This window comes from Arachis hypogaea, chromosome 11 (genome assembly GCF_003086295.3).
Source record: "Arachis hypogaea cultivar Tifrunner chromosome 11, arahy.Tifrunner.gnm2.J5K5, whole genome shotgun sequence".
Lineage (NCBI taxonomy): Eukaryota > Viridiplantae > Streptophyta > Magnoliopsida > Fabales > Fabaceae > Arachis > Arachis hypogaea.
Window position 1 is genome coordinate 32,915,062 of NC_092046.1, and position 6,609 is coordinate 32,921,670.

Consider the following 6,609-nt stretch of genomic DNA (forward strand, 5'->3'; position numbering starts at 1 on the left):
GATGGTTGGAGAGGGGAAGAAGAGAGGAGAAGAGAAAAGAAAGAAAGAATTGGAAACAAGATAAGAAAAGAAAGGTGGGTGAAGCAGGGGTGCCCACGCGTACGTGTAGAAGTGGAATGGGAAAATAGGGTGCGACGCCTATGTGTGGGTCATGCGTATGCGTGGGAAGGAAAACAGAGGGTTACGTGTACGCGTCGAGCACGCGTACGCATGGCGCACAGTGTCCGCACTCTTTGCGTACAACTCTCTGTTTGGCACCCATGCAGTAGCAACACTCCCGCATTAAACTAATGTTACCAATATTTACAAAAGAGAAAATGAAAAAATGTTACTATGGTGGGATATCTCCCACCTAGCATTTTTAGTTAAAGTCCTTAAGTTGGACATTTGGTGAGCTCCTTGTCATGGTGGCTTGTGAATGTACTCATCCTTGAACTCCCACCAATGCTTGGACTTCCAATAAGTTCCAAAGTTCAAAATTAATAGCTCTAAGCTTTGATGAAGTTCCACACAAGTTAAGGACTCCCAAAATTGATCCTCTTGTATGCCGGAATCCCAAACCTTGTTTTTACACCCATCTTCAAGTTGATCATTACAAGTCCAATTGGGTGGCATACAATCCGAATTCTCACTTAAGCATCTAAACAACTTCCTAGATCCAAGCAATCTAACTCTACACCAACCATTACACTTAGGCCTTTAGTTTCCAACCATAATGAACCTAGAATGATATTTCCAACCACTAACCATCTCTCTCTTGCTCTTAAAGACACAAAGAGCTCTAAGTTACCCATCCGTCTCAAGCAAACCATATTCAAGCGGGAAATTAAAGCTTAAGGATAAAGGTTTTACCCACTTGAATGATAGAATGGATGGTGGCCTAGAAGGAAATGGTTCCAACCGTCTTGACAAAGAAATTTTCACTCTCGTCCTTCTTTGTTGAGGGACTTCAACCACTTGATAAGCTTCTTCAACTTCCACCTCTTCTTCACCAAATTCTTCTAATTCTTCCCCATCGCTCAAGTCAAAAACCAGAGGCAATGTAAAATCTATCTCAACATCAACCTCAAATTCAAAGGGGAAGATTCATTAAGCTCAAAAGGATCATATGTTGATGCGGAATCATCATAAATAGGGGGATTTGTTGCTTGCTCCATTTCTTCCAATTCTTCATGCATAATATGCTTTGGAGGTTGTGCGCTATCCTCCTTAACATTACTTTCAAGCACAATAGAAGAAGGCTCTACAACCTTGTATTCCCAAGGGCATTCAACATCTCCTAAATCTTCAACCACTTCTTCTTCTTTTTCAACAATCATGGCTTTCTCCAATTGCTCCAATATAAAATCCAACTCCTCATTCTCCACCAAAGTTTCCAATCTCTCTTTCATACTCCGTTCTTCATTAGATTTCCCACATGTGATCATGGGAGTAACTTGAGTGTCTAAGCTTTGGGGAGCTACATGGGTTATTACCCCTAAGTATTGGGAAGCTAAATTAATTACTCCTTGAAGAATCATATAAATCTCCATTTGTCCTTGGAGAATTGAAATGAGAGTGTCATTCATTGGTGCTTGAGGTGAATAGGAGGGTTCATTGTTTGGGAGAAAGGGTTCATAATAGGAAGGTTATTCTTCTTGGTAAGGGCATGGAGGTGGTGCATATTGAGGTGGTGGTTCTTGGGAATAATTATGTTGGAATTGGGATGGTTCTATGTATGGTTCATATGGTGGTTGGTATGGTGGATAAGAATTAGGGTCATATGAAGGTGTTTGGTGGTATGAGGCTTGTGAGTACGGTTGAGGGCTATATTGAAGAGGGGGGTCATAGGCATATGGTGGTGGTTATTGATAACCACAAGGAGGTTCATCATAGCCATTGTCTTGGTATGCATCATGGAACGGCTCTTGCTCATAGCACATTAGAGGAGGTTGTTGTCATGAAGATTGATCATATGCTTGAGGCTCCTCCCATCTTTGATTGTCCCATCCTTGATGCATGCTCCCATTGTAGTTTCCATTTCCTACAACATAGTTAGAACCATACTCATAGCCAACGGGGTGAGAATTCATAGTAGCAAGAGAAGATAAAAACAAGAACTAATAAGAAATAAGTGATAAACTACTATTTTATGGTTTATATTGTGTTTAATTGTGTGGTTTTGTCATGATCCTTGCCCACTTATTCATCAATTTAGCATGCATTTAGATTTCCTTCCTAAATTCAGTACATGATTGAAAATTGCTTTCTAGAGACTTTAATTATTTACTTTTAATTCTCCTTTATTCCATTCGATGCCGTGATCTGTGTGTCAAGTGTTTCAGGCCTTATAGGGCATGAATGAGATGGAGATTGAAGAGGAAGCTAGCAAAAATGGAAGGAACACAAGAATTTGAGGAGATAACCAGCGAGAAGTGACGCGGTCGCATGGCTCACGCGACCGCGCGAAGGAGCGCAAATCGCAGCGACACGGCCGCATGGCTTGCGCGGCCACGCGGATTGGCAAGCGCAAGCGACGCGGTAGCGTGGACGACGCGAACGCGTGGAGAGGAAAAAGCACAAGCGACGCGTCCGCATGGATGACGCGATCGCGTGACATGTGCGATCTGCATAATCTGCAGAATTCGATGGGGGCGATTTTAGACCTTATTTCAGCCCAGTTTTCGGCCCGGAACAGCAGACTAGAGTTAGAGAATATGCAGAAACAACATACACATTCATTCAGTAGTTTTAGATCTAGTTTTTTCACTCTCTTAGGTTTTTCTCTCTAGTTTTTAGGATTTTAATTTTCAATTGATCTTAGCATTGGAACATTGAGAAGAGTTATTTCCTCATCAAGACTTCATCACTCTAGTTTGTTCTCTTAACTTGGTTTTATTCTTCCATGTTCTTTGTTATGTTCAATTTTGTCATTCAGATACTTTTATGATTAATTAATGCAAGGATTATTTCTCTTTAATTTAATTTCAATTCCAATAATCATGTTTTCTTTTAATTCCCTTTCATGTGCCATGGATTCTTTATTTACAATGCGTGAGTAGTTTCATTACTTGATAGGGAGTTGATTAAAAGGAATTCTTGAGTTGGAAGGATTGAAGGAGAAATTTATAGTTGGGTTAAATGTTGGATTGCTATCCTGTCACCAACCCAATCCCTTTGAACTAAGTGGGTTGTAACTCATGAATAGATCTGGCAGTCCAACTTGTTTGACTTTCCCTTACCTAGTAAAGGATAACCAAACAGAGTAACCGTTAATTATAAATCAATCTTAAAAATCACTCCATCAATGATAGAGATTCTAACTAATCAATTCCCAGTCAAGGCTTTTATTTATATTATTTAAAATTCCTCAATTTAAATTCCAATTTACTTAGCTCAACTTCTTGGAACATCTGATTAATAAAACAGCACACTTTTTTGTAACTCGTTGGGAGACGACCTGGGACTTAAAACTCCCAGTAATTTTAATTTAAACTCTCTGTGACATATTTCTAAATTGATAGGCAGATTTTCGGTGAGTAAGAACTATACTTGCAACGTAACCATTTTAATAAATTTTTAATTCACCAGCTTCTGCTTCCCATCAATTTTTGGCGCCGTTGCCGGGGAGTTGCAATAGAGTGCTAATTTTATTAATTAGAATTTATTTATTTGTATTTTATTTAATTTTGCTACTATGAGCTGCATGTTTCTTCCGTCAAATGACACGTTCACTTCCTGATCCGCGCTTGCTAATATTTGATCCTGAAATTGAAAGAACAATTTCACGAATAAGGCGAGAACAGTGTAGGTTAGCCCGCTCTGAAGGCAGATCTGAAAGTGAACTTGAGGAAGAAACCAGCCCCCGTTCTACTGATTCGGTTGTTTTACGCGCAGAAAACATGGCAGCTAGAAGATTTACCATTCAGGAGGAAGGAGCTCCTGATTTTACAATGCAACCGTTTCAAGCGCATCATCCAGCAGTAGCTACCGATTTTGAAATAAAGACCGCACTGCTGAATTTAATGCCCAAGTTTCATGGCCTACCTGCTCAAGAGCCTATCAAGCACTTGAGAGATTTCCAGGCAGCCTGTTCTACTGTCAGGCGTGATGGCACTGATGAAACTTCAATTCTGCTGAAAGCTTTTCCGTTCTCTCTTGAGGGAAAAGCAAGAGAGTGGTACTACACTCAACCTCTAACAAATGTATCCAACTGGGATACACTCAGAAAGGAGTTTCTGGAGAAATTCTTTCCATCTGAAGTTACTGATAAACTGAGGAAGGATATCTCTACAATTGTTCAGGATGACAATGAGACTCTCTTTGAATACTGGGAGCGCTTCAATAATCTTCTGGAAGCATGCCCCCACCACATGATTGACAAGATCGTGCTACTCAGCTATATCACACAAGGTATGAGGCCCCAAGATAAGACCACATTGGAAAGTGCCAGCAATGGGTCTATGAAGAAGTACAAGACCACTGATGAAGCTTGGCAATTGATCAGTGATTTAGCTAAATCTACTCGGAACCACAGACAGAAGCAAGGTCGTTCAAAAGCCGTTGCAGAAGTATCTTCTGGCATAGAGACTGCTGCTCTAAATCGAAGCATCTGTGAGATGACCAACCTGCTGAAGCAAATGCAGTTGAATCAACAAGCTCAGCAAACTCAACCGTAGCAAAACCAACAACTAGTTCCACAAAGAATTTGTGGAATTTGTGCTGATTACAGCCACTACACTGATGAATGCCCGTAGCTCCAACAAGAAGACAACATGGTGGCATCCACTCAAAACTTCTACGACCGCCCCAACCAAGGGTACAATCAAAGTGGAAATAATAACCATGGATGGCAGGACAATTCAAACCAGAATTGGAGGGACAACAATAATAGGGGAGGCAGAGATAATCAGGGAAATCAGAGGTGGAATAATAACAACAACAGGCAGCAAAATCAACCTTACCGAGCACCTCACCTGAGGTAAAACCAAGGACCACCGAACAATCAGCAGCAAACCTCTCAGTTTACTCATTCTTCTGTATCTTCTAATGAAGATTTATTACAAGCTTTTGAGAAAAGATAACTGGCCATGGAAAATACCATCGTGAACAATATTAACGCCAGTCTGAATGGTTTCACCTCTACTCTACAAGCTTTATTGACACAACTTGGTTCAGCACAAAATTCCAGTAACTAACCTTCAAGCACCACTGGAATCCCCTCTCAACCATTACCCAATCCAAAGGGAGGCAGTAATGCCATCACCCTGAGGTCCGGAACCACACTGCAGGAGAGGAATCAGGAGGAACCAAGCTCACCAGAATACGCCTCAGCTGAAGAGGTGGTAGAAATCGAAGATGTTGAAGAGGAAGAGGATATACGGGACATAGCTAAAGAAGAGATAGCTCAACCACAGGAAGAAGCACAAAAAGGCGCAGGCACCACAGAAAACACTACTCCCATTCCATTTCCACAACTCGCAAGGAAGCCCAGGAAGCAGCTGGAACCTGATCCTAAAATGGTAGAAATATTCAAAAAGGTTGAGGTAACTGTTCCCCTTTTGATGTTATTCAGCAGGTACCTAAATATGCAAAGTTTCTAAAAGACTTATGTATCCATAGACAAAATTAATGAATTAGAAACTATTCCTTTAGGTAGTTCTATATCTGCTTTAATGGGAGGATTACCTGAAAAATGTAGTGATCCAGGTCCTTGCATAGTTAGTTGTACTATTGGTGGTGTAGTAATTTATGATTGCATGTGTGATTTAGGAACATGTGTCAGTATAATGCCTTTGTCTATATATGATGTTTTAAGGCTCCCTCCCTTAAAAAGGTCGGCAGCTCGTTTTGTGTTAGCAGATAAAAGCATTATTACAGTGGCTGGAGTTGCTGAAGATGTTTTGGTAAACATTAAAGGGTTCACATTTTCCACTGATTTTTACATCTTGGAGATGCCCCATAATGATTCAGATAAGCCATCATCAATCCTACTTGGAAGACCATTCCTGAAGACATCAAAATTCAAATTGGACGCTTTTTCAGGAACATACTCCTTTGAAATAGATGGCCGCATAGTAATCTTCAATCTGAATGGAGTCATTGACAATCCCCCAGAAGATCGTTCTATCTTCCAGTGTGATGTCATAGACGAGAGTGTGGCTGAAGTTCAAAAAGAAGAGTTTGAAGAGAGGCACACTGGACAAGATCCAAGTGTGGAGACCCTCTTAACTGACAATGAGGACACTTCGCCATTTTCGCAAGCCCCAGATAATCCAGAGCCTACCCATGATCAAAAGTTAGAATTGAAACCTCTCCCTCCACATCTAAAATATGCTTACCTTGAGGATGAGCAGAAGCTTCCGGTTATTATTGCAAGAGAACTGACTTCTCAACAAGAAGAGCAGTTACTTGATGTGCTGAGGAAGCATAAGAAAGCAATTGGGTGGAGTTTGGCAGACATAGTGGGAATCGACCCTCAAGTATGCGAGCACAGAATATTTTTAGAAGAGGGAGCAAGACCTGTCCGTCAACCCCAGAGAAGATTGAATCCCACCATCTTGGAAGTTGTCAAAAAGGAAGTGACCAGATTATTGGAAGCCGGTATCATATATCCCATTTCAGACAGTG

At 40.9% G+C, this 6,609-nt stretch overlaps 1 non-coding gene across 1 annotated transcript; it reads right to left on the reverse strand.

Moving 5' to 3' along the window:
* Positions 1-4,250: 4,250 nt before the first annotated feature.
* LOC112725134 (small nucleolar RNA R71) lies at positions 4,251-4,358 on the reverse strand. The gene has a single exon (XR_003164261.1). It is a non-coding gene; the product is annotated as a small nucleolar RNA R71 (small nucleolar RNA).
* Between the last annotated feature and the right edge of the window lie 2,251 nt (positions 4,359-6,609).